This window comes from Rutilus rutilus (assembly GCF_951802725.1).
Source record: "Rutilus rutilus genome assembly, chromosome: 1".
In the NCBI taxonomy this organism is placed as follows: Eukaryota; Metazoa; Chordata; class Actinopteri; order Cypriniformes; family Leuciscidae; genus Rutilus; species Rutilus rutilus.
In genome coordinates, this window is record NC_140209.1 from 75122321 (window position 1) to 75136240 (window position 13920).

The following is a 13920-nucleotide window of genomic DNA, read 5'->3' on the forward strand; positions in this document are numbered from 1 at the left end:
ATCGGGAGAGATTCAGTATGGAGGAATGGTCTCTAATCTCTGGTCAGGTGTTCTCCAAACTCATCAGACATTATAGGAGAAGACTCAGAGCTGTTATCTTGGCAAAAGGAGGTCGCAAAAAATATTTAATAAAAGGGGGCAAATAATTGTTCCCAATGTGTTTTGGAGAAAAACATTTATTTCATAATGGGATTCATTATGAATTTATATGAATGAATTTCATTTTCAAATTCAATTTTATATGAATTTCATATCAATTTATTTTTACAGCCATCTTTGATCATATTTACCAAGGGGGGAAATAATTCTGACCAGGGCTGTATAAGGTTTGTGAATAACTGATCTGAGTACGCCTGCTGTGTCATGGCCAGCTGGCATCTGCCCGGAGGAACCAGTTTGGACTGTGAAAGAAGTATCTTAACTCAGAGGTTCTCTGGTCTAGTCAGATATAAGTTGGTGAATCTATCGTGTGAAGCCATGCTCTCTCCCCATTGTAAAGAATAAAACCTTGAACCTGAATTCTCTATCACTGCCTGACTGATTATTAATTTTTTTAGTAAAAAAAATATCATTATTATGTCACAGTTTAGTTATAGTTTGTACTTTTTATCTTGTACACGTTTGTTCACCACATATTTACTACGTTGACAAATGGATCAACAATAGAATACACTTTTCTTTTTTCTTTTACAACAGTAACACCTACTCAGACAGAAGATTCTTCTATCCAGAGATATTTAGAGTGATCACACGGGTTCTTTTATTTTGGGTCTCTCAACACTATGCTCACCTCTTATTGATATGGAGCACACAAAATAAAACCCTCAAAATGAGTATTTAACAACACCACTACCTCTATGTAAAATACAAAACCAAAATAAGGAAATAAATCTGTGCTTTCACAATAAACAATTACAAATTTTATTGAAAACCAAGTTATTTGAATATAGAATGAAAATAATAAAAAATGCCAATAAGAAGAATTACAATTTACCTAGGGTATCAATACACTCCCAGACTATAACTGAGGAAATGTCACTCAATACAACACAAATAAAGCACTTGAATAGTTCAAATGACAAATTGCATGTGTAGTTTGTTTTTAACTAGCCTACATAAATTAACCCTTCAAATCAACAAATGAAAAAAAAGATCCTCATAATCAGATGAACCAAAGTTATAATAAAACAATCGTGGGCGCACACACACTCACACACACACACTCAATCTCTCTCTCACACAGTAGGCTATCACGTGCGCGCCTCATGGTGATTCAGAGCCTATCTGGTTAGTCATATTTTTTTATGATTTCGATGCCTTCATAACGAGTTGCCGCAACGCAGCGCTAATATGCGGTCTAGTCCCCGGAGATCACTCTCTCACATGTCGCGACCATCGCGGCAAAACAGAAGGATGCTGACTGTCTTCGTTTCGAAGTCACCTTGTATCAAACTCAACAAAACATTTGACTTTCACACCCTAATCCTAAACAGTAGTCACAAATCACTTACTAACGGTTAGTTAGTAAAACAAAACAAACGACGATATAGGAAATCAGTCCGATCTGGATTTCTCCGTTTCCCCTCTTGACTCAGTCTGCCATTATATCTGTCTCCTCCCTCACAAACAGCCAATCACCGTCACGAACAGTTCTCTAGCAGGTGGGCTTTGCGATCCCTTATCCAATAACAAAAGAAATGATCAAACTGGCTTGTAAGTACATTTCAACCAAACAAAATAACAAAACTAAATTTTAAAGAAACAGTCAATATATATTGAGATTCGTGAATTACATTAAACATAACATACATAGTAAGTGGGTGCAACCAGTGGTTAAAGTGGGATTTGGCAGGTGGGGGAACCCTCAAATTTTGTGTTGGTGCAATAGGGAAAAATAATTTGCCATGGGACAATATTGAGAATCGTGGTATAGCAATACTTTTTGGGAAAAGATTGTCACTGTGGCACCAAGTATCACAATACTTATTTAATACTTATTTTAATGTTTTTATTTTGGTCCATCTACACTGATACGATGACGATACTATGTAAAAATTGCTGAAGACCACAATATGGAACACAACCTTGTTTTTCACAATGTAAATTTAAACATAAAAACGGGAAGTCCAAAACTGACAGAAATGTGCGGTAGGTAGGGGGGTTCGGGGGCACGCTCCCCTGAGAAAATATGGATTTCTCTGACCAACATATGTGCAATTTAGGGCTTTTGAAGGCCAACATTTTTTTTATAAGAAATAGCTTTAAAACTTTGTCATTAGATTATTTGTCAATACCAGCTCTCTCCTCATCTTCATCTTTCTTTTTCTCTCAGTCTCCTTCTTCCCCTCCCAAAGCTGAACTTTGACTGATAGTCTTTTCATTTTCGTCTGTTTCAGTGAAGAAAGTAAACATAGGCTCAACTGATGTTTATATGTTTTATGAATCATTTTCTGAGACAAGTTAATTTACTCAAGGCTACCAGGAAAGCTGTAGCCTAAGTCAGTATTGCCAATAGGAACCTTCTACAAACTTTGGAATTTGAAAACGTCTGTTTTTAAATGTTAAAAGTAATTTTAAATAATACAAATTATAGTCTACGTATAACGCAGTTGGTGGAATTGGCAGACGTTCCCTTAAGTATCATGCGCTGTGGAAACGCGTCAGAGCATTCTCAGGTATAAATATAATATTAGGGCTGGGTATCGTTCAAAAAATGTTGATACCAATAACGATACCAATACCGATACCGATACCTTGATTTCGATACCGGTTCCAAACAATACTTTTTTCGATACCAATTTTATGAAATCCATTTGAACAAGATTACATAACACATTAACTCAGAAAAACTTTGGTTTTATTTTTTCAGTTTGACTCATGCTCCTTAGTCAGTGCACAAGGAACACATTTCTTTTTATAAAGAGCTCATGCTCACCAAAGCTGAATTTGTTTGATACAGTAAAACTTGTAACATTGTGAAATAGTATTACAATTTAAAATCTTATTTGAATATATTTCAAAATGTAATTTATTCCTGTGATGTCAAAGCTGAATTTTCAAAATCATTACTTTTTTAAACAGTAACAGAAAACAGTTTGCTGCTTAATATTTTGGAAACTATGACACAATTTTTTCCATGATTCTTTGATGAATAAAAATTTCAAAAGAACAGCATTTATTTGAAACAGAAATCTTTTGTAACATTAAACATGTTTTAAGGTCATTTTTGATCACTTTAATGCATCCAATACTCAAAAAAAATTCTGACTAACCAACACATTTTTGAACGGCAGTGGACATTCAGTAGGTTATTATTGCAATATAAACAGTCAGAGTGATCAACAAGGTATTTCTTCATTTATCAGTCGAAGGCGAAGCAACTTTCTGCTCTTATGTTTACTCTTTGCACTGTCAAGGTCTTCATCATATCTGTCGTGGTACTGGTCTTTGCAGCAATTAATTTACCGCAAATACTGCATCGCGAGCCTGGAGAAATGTACCCACACTTTTGATCGACTTTTCCACATCTTTAGGGTATTTTTTGTGTGTGTGTGTGTGTGTGTGTGTGTGTGTGTGTGTGTGTGTGTGTGTGTGTGTGCGCGTGCGTGCGTGCGTGCGTGTGTGTGTGTGTGTGTTCACGTCTCATATGAGTATGTGCGCGGAGAGTTTGTGTGTGCTCGCGTCTCAATTGAGTATGTGCGCGAGTTTGTGTGTGTGCTCGCGTCTCATATGAGTATGTGCATGGAGAGTTCCGTGCGTCTCGTGTGTGTAGAGTTTGCGTGTATGTGCGTGAGCGACTTTAGGTGTGTCGTTGTGCATTTCATATGTATTTGTTTGAGCACTGACGTTGACGAGTTAACCCCTTAGGTATCGAAATCTCGTACCGAAAAACAAGTCATTTTTCGATACTCGATAGTATCGAGGCAATTCGGTCGGTACCTAAAAAGTATCGAACTCGGTACCCAGCCCTATATAATATATAATATAATAATAAATAATAAAAATATATTACAAGGGAAACCAAATGTCCGGCGAGTATCGAACCCAAAACTTACTTTACTGCGCTCAACCACCGTGAGTGCAATCACACACTGTAGTCTATGGCGTTATTTTTTAGTCAAATGTCATGAGCGTGTAAGACATGCTCACGAGCACATTATGTTATTTCACACGCGCAAAAATGAACCTTCAGCTGGCATGATAAAAGTACTCGCGCACAAATTCAACAACCGAGAGGTGTACAAGTAGCTGCGAGCGAGCGCCTGGCATACTCTCGTAGGTTAACTCTGCTTGTACAGTGGAATCCTGCTCGCGGAGTGCTGTTTTGCTCGCGCAGTGGATTTCTGCTCGCTCGAGTCTACATGACTTTTGACAATTTGGGGGCGGAAACCAAGGAGGGCACTGACCCTCTTATGATTGGTCACTTTCATCATGGAAAATCTTGGGAAATCCTAACCCCGCCCACCTTCTGACGCAGCGCGCGTCACTAAGCTCGCTCTGCTACTCCGGCTATCTATTTTAGACAACGAAATATGTGATAAAACACCATACTAACTCTTTTCGTTTTCATTTAAAGAAATCTTAAACATGATAGCCACACAAATGTGGTTCAGGCAACGCATATTGATTATATTCACTGCACATTGCCTATTTATAAAAAAACAAACAAAATATAAAACACAAACCTGCCTCTTTTCGTTTTAAATATAATATAAAAACATTAAACATTTTAATATGGTCCAGGCAATATGTGCATTTGCACTAAACAACAGATTTTGCAGTAAACAACATTACAGTTTTTAAAATTTTTACATACAATTATTACAATTTAAAATGACAAAACTCAACCCAGTCTCTTTTTGTTAAATTTCAGTTTTTATCACCAGCCTTGCTATCCGACTCCCAGCCAGTCTTTTCATTTTCCTCCCACCCTCGCAGGCGGTTGGTCTAAGAGCGTGACCCGGCTACCAGCAGTTTCATAAACACGTCCACACACAACACAACATGCTAGACATTACAAATAATTGTAAAGTAGGTTAGGCAGCCTAACCCACCTTTCCTGTCTTAACATAGGCTTTCGCATAAGACTTGCTAAGGTTGACAGCCTATGCGCAGGCCGACATACCAAATATTGCGTATGGGTCGGGTCAAAATCGCTGTTGGAAAATTGGAAAATATCGATGTGCAAAATTGCGTGTGATTTACACCTGTTCCTCTTTTATGGCTCAAATGGCATGCACAGGTGATTCCCATCCGTAGGCTACAACAGTCCATAATATTTCACAGCCCAATCCAGCCTATTTGATTAATTTGGGATTAGGCCTACGTTTTCCTTAACATTAGGCTCTTTTTGAAGGTCAACAAGAAAAGCGGAGTCTACTTGCTTAGAGGTATGAAATATGTGGGATAGTTGTAGCCTATGTTGTGTGCATGTGTGTGGGGGGAGCGAGAGAGAGCTTCTCGTGTCGGGTTTGGGTTTAACGCATAGGCAATTTTGGATGGGTTGGGGCGGATTGGATCTCCAGAATGGGTCAGGCAGCTGCAGCACTTCCATTTCACTCCAGCCCTCGTAACTTACTGAAAGAAGTCGGATCTACTGCATCATAAGGAGCTTGCTCCAGCAAACACCAACAGTTGGGTCAGTGTGCGCCATCTGTTTGTTGGCGTTTGTTAAATGGAGTCGTTAGAGTTTAGGCCATTGCACACTGAGTCCGAAATTTTCGTATGCGTTTTTTCGTGTTCGTCAGCAGTAAAATTCGTCACGCACAGAAACCTTGCACACTGAGTCCGATGCGTATTATTAAACCTTTGCGGAAAAAAACGCAAAAAATACAAAATGGATTCGTCAAGCAGTGAGGATGAATTTGTTGCCCTCTTTCTTCTTAAAAAGAGAAAAAGAAAGAGGAAATATTGGGTCCATCCAATCCTGAGATTGCGCCGAGAGGAAGGAGAGTTTCACTTCCTTATCAAGGAGTTGCGAAATTATCCCAAACGATTCAAAATTTACCTCAGAATGTCAGTGGAACAGTTTGATGCTTTGCTAGCGATACTGGAGCCACATATTAAAAAGAAGACCACCAATTTCCGTGAACCAATCGATCCTGAACAGAAACTGGCAGTATGTCTATACGGACGGACACACACACACACACACACACACACACGCGCGGCCGGCAGAAGCGCTGGGCAGACAGAACAGCTGTATACAGGTTATATTTTATTTGTAAACCGCATTTTGTTTTTCATACAGTACTTGTGCTGCGAGACGAAGTGTATCAACTTGTCAGACGTCATTCTGGATTTTGTCGTTCGCTTGTACGGTGGCTCTGAATTTTCAAAAAACCTCACAAAACACTGGCTGTGGATGCGAAAAACGCAGAAAATCGAACCCAATCCGAATTTTTTTTTTACGGACGAAAGTTTCGTAGACAGTGTGCAAGCGTGATTGACATAACGTGAGGTCGAATTTTTTTTTTAACGTGCGAAAATTTCGGATGCGAATTTCGGACTCAGTGTGCAATGGCCTTGAGTCCGAAATTTTCGTATGCGTTTTTTCGTGTTCGTCAGCCTTAAAATTCGTCACGCACAGAAACCTTGCACACTGAGTCCGATGCGTATTTATTAAACCTTTGCGGAAAAAAACGCAAAAAATACAAAATGGATTCGTCAAGCAGTGAGGATGATTTTGTTGCCCTCTTTCTTCTTAAAAAGAGAAAAAGAAAGAGGAAATATTGGGTCCATCCAATCCTGAGATTGCGCCGAGAGGAAGGAGAGTTTCACTTCCTTATCAAGGAGTTGCGAAATTATCCCAAACGATTCAAAATTTACCTCAGAATGTCAGTGGAACAGTTTGATGCTTTGCTAGCGATACTAGAGCTACATATTAAAAAGAAGACCACCAATTTCCGTGAACCAATCGATCCTAAACAGAGACTGGCAATATAGGTATGGAGGTTTTTTTTTTTTTTTTTTTTTTTTTTTTACAGTCTATGGTATGGACACACACACACACACACACACAAACACGGCCGGCGGAAGCGCTGGGCAGACAGAACCGAACAGCTGGATTTTGTCGTTCGCTTGTATAGTGGCTCTGAATTGTCAAAAAACCTCTCAAAATACTGGCTGTGGATGCGAAAAACGCAGAAAATCGAACCCGATCCGAACTTTTTTATTACGGACGAAAGTTTCGTAGACAGTGTGCAAGCGTGACTGACATAACGTGAGGTCGAATTTTTTTTTTAACATACGAAAATTTCGGATGCGAAATTCGGACTCGTTGTGCAATGGCCTTGAGACATGTCGGGTCTGTGAAGTTGTAGAATGCATGCCACATGTTTTGGAACCTTTGAACAGAAACATCTTCAACCTGTCCTGTCAGCAGAGTGTCCTGTGTCATAAAGGGCTTTGAAATTAACACACAAACTACACACTGAACACACATGCTAAACCATCTCATTAAACACAGATTAATGTCATTTAAATGTCATGTCATTTCACAAAATAATTGTAATTTTCTTTCTTTCTTTTTTATTTTTATTTTGTTTGAAGTCACTGGATGAATTTTACTAATAGTCTTTGTCAGGATAAAACCAATTACTCTCATTGTCAGACCTGTTAAGCTGCAACGCCACTTTTGAAAAATCCCCAGAAATGACATACCCAAACTGAAACAGATACAGTTCAAGAACCCTTTGCACTAAAAGCACAAGTATGATCTCATTTGAAAGCTGACACCTGGCAGTTTATTGTAAATGTAGAATTACTTATTGTCATAATGAAAAAAATAGTTATAAATAGCTTCAAAATTTTGTAAAGTTATTAGAAATTTATTTTTATGAAACATCTTCATGAAAATAAAATTGAAGTTGGCACTGCAGCAATCTAGAAATGCACTACAGCTAAAGCCACATGTCTGACCATGTTATATTTAAAATCTTAAGATGATAAGTCTAAAACTCTGTATTTAGTTAAATGTTTTTCAAGACCATGTCAAATGACTTTATTTTGATTAGACTCCAAAATGCAACTGATGTTTAGCCAGCATCTAAGCATCCATTCAGTCTTTTGTCTCTATTGTGTTGAGGTGCAAACGAGCCCCATTCAGTCTCATGGTGCCTTCACGTGCTATGGAAAAGATGATGTTTTCCACTTGTGAACTGGTATTTACCAGTGTGTTGTGTTCAAGTGCTTTTGTTGTCGTAATGTGGGGAAAAGATGGACTCACAGACCCAGGCTCCTATTGACTGCTAGCTAGCATCTGCTCTGGGAAGGTAACACCAAGCCATAACGGTATTTTTAAAACTGACACTGAGTGTTAACGCATTATATTACAATTGTTAATGACACAACATTGTATAGGCTACAAAAACTATCCGCTAACAGTAGCAAAAAAACATTTAGTTGTGTACAATGCTTATTCACGACTCTTGCGTTGCTCTCCGCCATTTTGAAAAGGTCAAAGGTTATCTCATCTCGGCAACTCGTGCATCAAAATATTCTACGAGTTGCCCAGTGGAAAATACCACATGAGGGGGCGTTCATGTGCATTTTCCACGTCGGCTTTTGGTATTTACCGTAATTACCATAGCACGTGAAGGTACCATAAGTCTCCCCCTGCACACATTCACACCTCTCCAGACTGGTTATGGCTCGAAATATGCATTTCTTTTGTCTGCATTATAAATACTAACGACTGGCTATTCACAGGCTATTCATAGGGTTTCAGTCCCTAATTTCTTTTCTCAAAGTTCACCTCACATTTTAAACTGTATCAAATGCCCTTCTTGAATAAAGAAACATTTCAGTAAGCGTCCTATTTAGAAAAAAAGAATAAAAGTATATCTTCTAGGTGGCAGGTGCACCTAGGGCTAGCTAGCATGTTAGCTTAGCACACCATCAATACACGACAATTTATGAGATTAAAACCATGTTTGCTTACTTTATAACGCAAGTCGAGTGTTTTAAATAATCTTCTGTGATATAATTTGGCTTCAGATAAAAAAATCAGACAGGAAATATATTATTTTATAGCATTCTGCACAATGATAATGTCTATACCGCTTAGCATACATTATAAATATAATCTATTATTATGAAAATACCTGACATGGCTCGAAGAACACAGGTAAACCAAATATCATTTCAATCATGTTTATTGTCTTCAAAACGTCTTTATCTGCATGTTGTATCGATCTCTGATAGCTGTGAATGTGTTCGGGACTTCCTGGAATGTCACATGATCATGGCTCTTCTTCATGTTCCATATATAGGGTGACCACCTGCTAATAAGCCCAAGGGGGGACAATGGGTATGTTTCTGAGGGACAATGTGGGACACTGCCTGGCGCGGCGGTGCCCCACTGGCAGACTCACTGATAGTGGTTTACCCATTTCTAGCACATACCACCTTGCATAGTATTAATAATGCCCTATTCTCCTAAACGTGTAATTTTTGATGTATGCTCATGAATAGGCCAACCAATGTGTTTTTTTTCTAAATAAAGACTCATAATATTTTGAACATTCAATGAATTGACAGATGTAGCCTACTTCCACTTAAGATTTACTATTTAATTTGATTTATTTTTCATTACAATTTATTTACTTTAAATAAATTAATAAATTATAATATAAATGTATAGGATTAACAGGAATTGTAGTTGCTCAACACCACAGGAACAATAAAAAAAAAAAGTATTTAAAAAAAATACGATTGACCTCGTATTCCCCTCCCTCCATGTCCGATTGAGAAGGACGTTTTGCAAAGGTCACAAAAAGCCCTCTCGGTATCCCCCTCAACACCTTTCAGCCACAAATATTCATTTCCCCATTCTTGTTTCTTGTACTCACACCTTCTCTTTTTAATTGATGATGGCGTTGCCTCTCAGACAGTCTCTTTCTCGAATTTTTCGAATTGGAAAGCGCGCATCTAAAAGTTCCTTCATTCCCAGTGTGTCTGGTATGCGCGTGCGGGCGCTGTCATGACAACAACGAAAAAGTTGACAACAACCTAGTCAGCAGTTCAACTGAGGGGTTTGTGTGGCAACAATAGCGTGCTGAAATGTCAAGTAATGTTCGTTTGTCTGCTTGGGGCTCGAGTATATAGAGCGACCAACTTTTTTTTGAGCAAGCATAGATTATGCGTGACACGGTCTCAATTTGCCTGACGCGTGAATTGGCCTTCAAACGCTGTGCGCGCACGCGCTACGCGGGACGGGTGGTCACCCTATCCATATATGGACTATTATTGTGCATGTAGCGCCCTCAGGCTGCTGGTATGGATTGAAAACACAGTAAATCAGAGTATCCAGAGCTCATAATGATTACATCGACGCATTTGGGTATAAATTCAATAAATATTATTCCTGTCTATAGAAATATGATGTAAATCTATGAGAATCTATCAATATTTCTCCAAATCTGCACAGTTTTGAGCTAAAGCCCTTAAGGACGTTGTTTTGTGTATCGCTGTCATGACGACAGCACAGGAGTTTTTTAAGAATGAAAGCAACTGACGCTCATAATTCATATTAGGTATCGACGCATTTTTTCATTTCATAACTCCTGACACAAATTAAGACATAACTGTCACAATAAGTTTCTCAGAATACAACAGTGGTCAAATTCTGAAACTTGAGTATTATATCTTTTTAATGATGTATAGTTTGTCAAGGTATAACATTAAATCTGATAGTAACTTTGAACTATTTAAAAAAAAAAACGCTTCAGTGCGTCCGCGCACTGGTGAAGGTTAACAGGTTTTAAGGTCGAGTGCTTGTTTTGAGATTGGCAGTGGTACTGATGGCTACAGCAGATGGCATGAAATTATACATTATACAATCATCTGACATTCACCAGCTAACACAAACAGAAATATCTCTACACCTTTCAGCTATGACAATATTCTAACATGAGATTAAATCAATGAATGAATAAACAAATGAATATCAATGTAAAGTGTGTTGCATCATTTCAGTTTATTTAGAACCATCACATTGATGCATTAAACATTATAAATGAAGTTGTCACAAATCTGTGAAATAAATAGGTGGTTGAGTGTGATTTTTCATTATTTCTCTTCTCTTCAGGTTTCCACTGGTGACTCGGCCGATGTCACCTCTACCTCCTGTGAATGTCCTCGTGGAGAATATAAATGCAGTCACGCTGCTGCTCTGATGATCTGGGCTGTACATAACCTGAGCTCCACGGACGTGCAGTGCAGGTGGAAAAAGCCTAGTGGTCCATCAGACACAGTCAAGGCAGTGGAGGAACTTTTCCCTGGATGTAGCTACAAGCCACTGACTCGTTCAGTGACCCCGGAGGACCGTAAGTGGTTGCTGGATCAATTCCAGGGTCGCTTCACGGGGGTTTCCTGGCTGCTCACTCCTGAGCCAGAAACTCAGCAGGGATCCCTTCTTCATCTCTGCAGTCACAGCATTGTAACTGCCAATAAACACCTGGGCAGTGATGCTGTTCTTGCTGCCTTAAGGCTGTCCATGGACCAGATGATGGCCATCCAGACAGCAACAGTGGGCCAAAAGGATAATCACCTCTGGCATACCCTGCGGAAAGGTCGCCTAACGGCCAGTAATTTTGGGAGCGTGCTGTCCGCAAAACGTGCCACCCCTTCCCTCATCAACAGGCTCTGTGGGAACCTGGACCTTTCTGGAGTTTTGGCTGTGCAGTGGGGCATAGTGAATGAAAAAGAGGGTATTGCTGCGTTCGAGGAGGGCACCGGCCTGAAGGTCAGAGGGTCTGGTTTATGGTTGGCTGACTCTGGGATCCTTGGTGCCACCCCTGATGGTCTCGTTGGAGAGACGGGCATTATTGAGGTGAAGTGTCCATACAGATGGAGGGACAGTACCTTTGAGGAAGCAGTGAAAGAAAACAGCTTTTACCTTCACCAGGAAGGTGGCACCTACCACCTGAAAAGGGACCACAGCTACTGGCACCAAGTGCAGGGGCAGCTGCACATTACAGGGAACACCACACTCTAAAAAATGCTGGGTTAAAAACAACCCAATTTGGGTTATTTTGGCAACCCAGCGCTGGGTTGTTTTAACCCAACTAGTTGGGTTAAATGTTTGACCCAGCATGCTGGGTTGTCATTTTAACCCAATAATGGGTTAAAAATTACTACAGTGCTGGGTTTATGTAACCCAAAATGGGTTGGAATTTTAAACTAGAAATTTTTGTAAATAAAATTACTAAAATAACCCATCTACAGCAATACAGACTTCAGTAATCAAAATATGAAAATTTATTTTTGTTTTATCGAGTAAAATTGTCCATTTGTGAATACATTTTTTTTTATCACTCCCTCCCCATTGACACAATTCAATGAAAATGCATGAAACCATATCACAGAAAGACTTGAAATAACTTGAAGAAAATATGAAGTTAAATCTAAAACCATTTCACAACATTTACATCAAGATCTTGAGCATAAGATATCATGTGAGAGAAATACTCAGTAAGAATCAATTGTAGTGTAATTGTACTGTAGAAGAAAAGTACAAGTATTTAGAAGTAACAGTAAATATAAAAAGAACAACCGCATAAAAGAGGCAAGGTCGCAGACAGTAATAACCTGTTTGTCAGCAAAAATGAGTCAGAAAAATTAACCTTTTGAAGAAAATATGAATTTAAAGTCTTAACACATTTCAAAGCATTTACATCAACATCTTGAGCATAACATAATGTGAGAGAAATACTCACAGTAAGAATCATTGTAGTGTAATTGTACTGTAGAAGAAAAGTACAAGTAGAAGTAATGGATTAGAAGTAATAGTTTAGAAGTAATAGTAGTAAATATAAAAAGAACAAACAGCATAAAAGAGGCAAGGTCACAGACAGTAATAACAAAAACTACTGTCTGTCAGCAAAAACTCTCATTGTTGGTGTTTCATCCCCAGAAAGTCCATACACCACAGTCTGTAAAAACTGCCACACTGTGGAACACTGTTTCGGATAGTCTATGTCAAATATGTAGAACTCCTTAAAGCAAACATCAACTGCAGCAAGCAATGTATTTTGCTCGAGTGCCTCTCCGTTTATAATGGCAAAGGCTTGAAAGCACTGGTGGTCTCCAAGCATGAGAAAATGTGGAAATTCAAAGTCTTTTGAGCGCAGGTACTCAGCCATATTGGTCTCAATCTGACAAAAAAAAAGAAGAGGGGGGAAAAAAAGAATTAGCATCAATTTAGAATGCAAAAAATTAAAACTAATTTAAATACCTTTAGGAACAGTAAAGGCTATGATTGGCACACCAAGCCAATCATCGGCCAATGTTAGCACTAGTCGGACCCCTGTTGGCAGGGGTTGGCCCTTGGCCATAGCTTTTGCAGTGTGTTCCAACTTTTTGGCCCAGATGCAAATGACTCATGGCAACAACACAGTTACCGTTTGATGTCACTAGTTTTTTTATGTCATGGCCTTAAAGGGTTAGTACACCCAAAAATAAATACTTAAATTAAATTAAATCTGTTCATCATATAAAGCGTTTAAGAGTCTTCAGAAAATTTGGAATACATTAGATTCACATGAATTAGTTTTACAATCTTTTTACTAACTTTTTGTAGCATTAAAGTGGTAATTGCATAGTGGGACAGAAAGCTCTCATATTTCATTAGAAATATCTTCATTCCATTCCGAAGAGGAACAAAAGTCTTAAAGGTTTGGAACGACAGGAAGGTGAGTAATTGATGAAAGAATTTTCATTTTTGGTTGACACTACTGTATGTTTTCACTCAAAAATTAAAAATTTAATTAAAAACATTACTAGATTTGTGACGTTGATAATTGTTAAAATGTGTCAGTCTGTGAAAAGGGTCCATACAATATACAGTATTGTAAATACTTAAATCATGTAGTTTTAGCAATGGCTGTTAACTTACAGGCTGTATGTGTCTATGAAGGC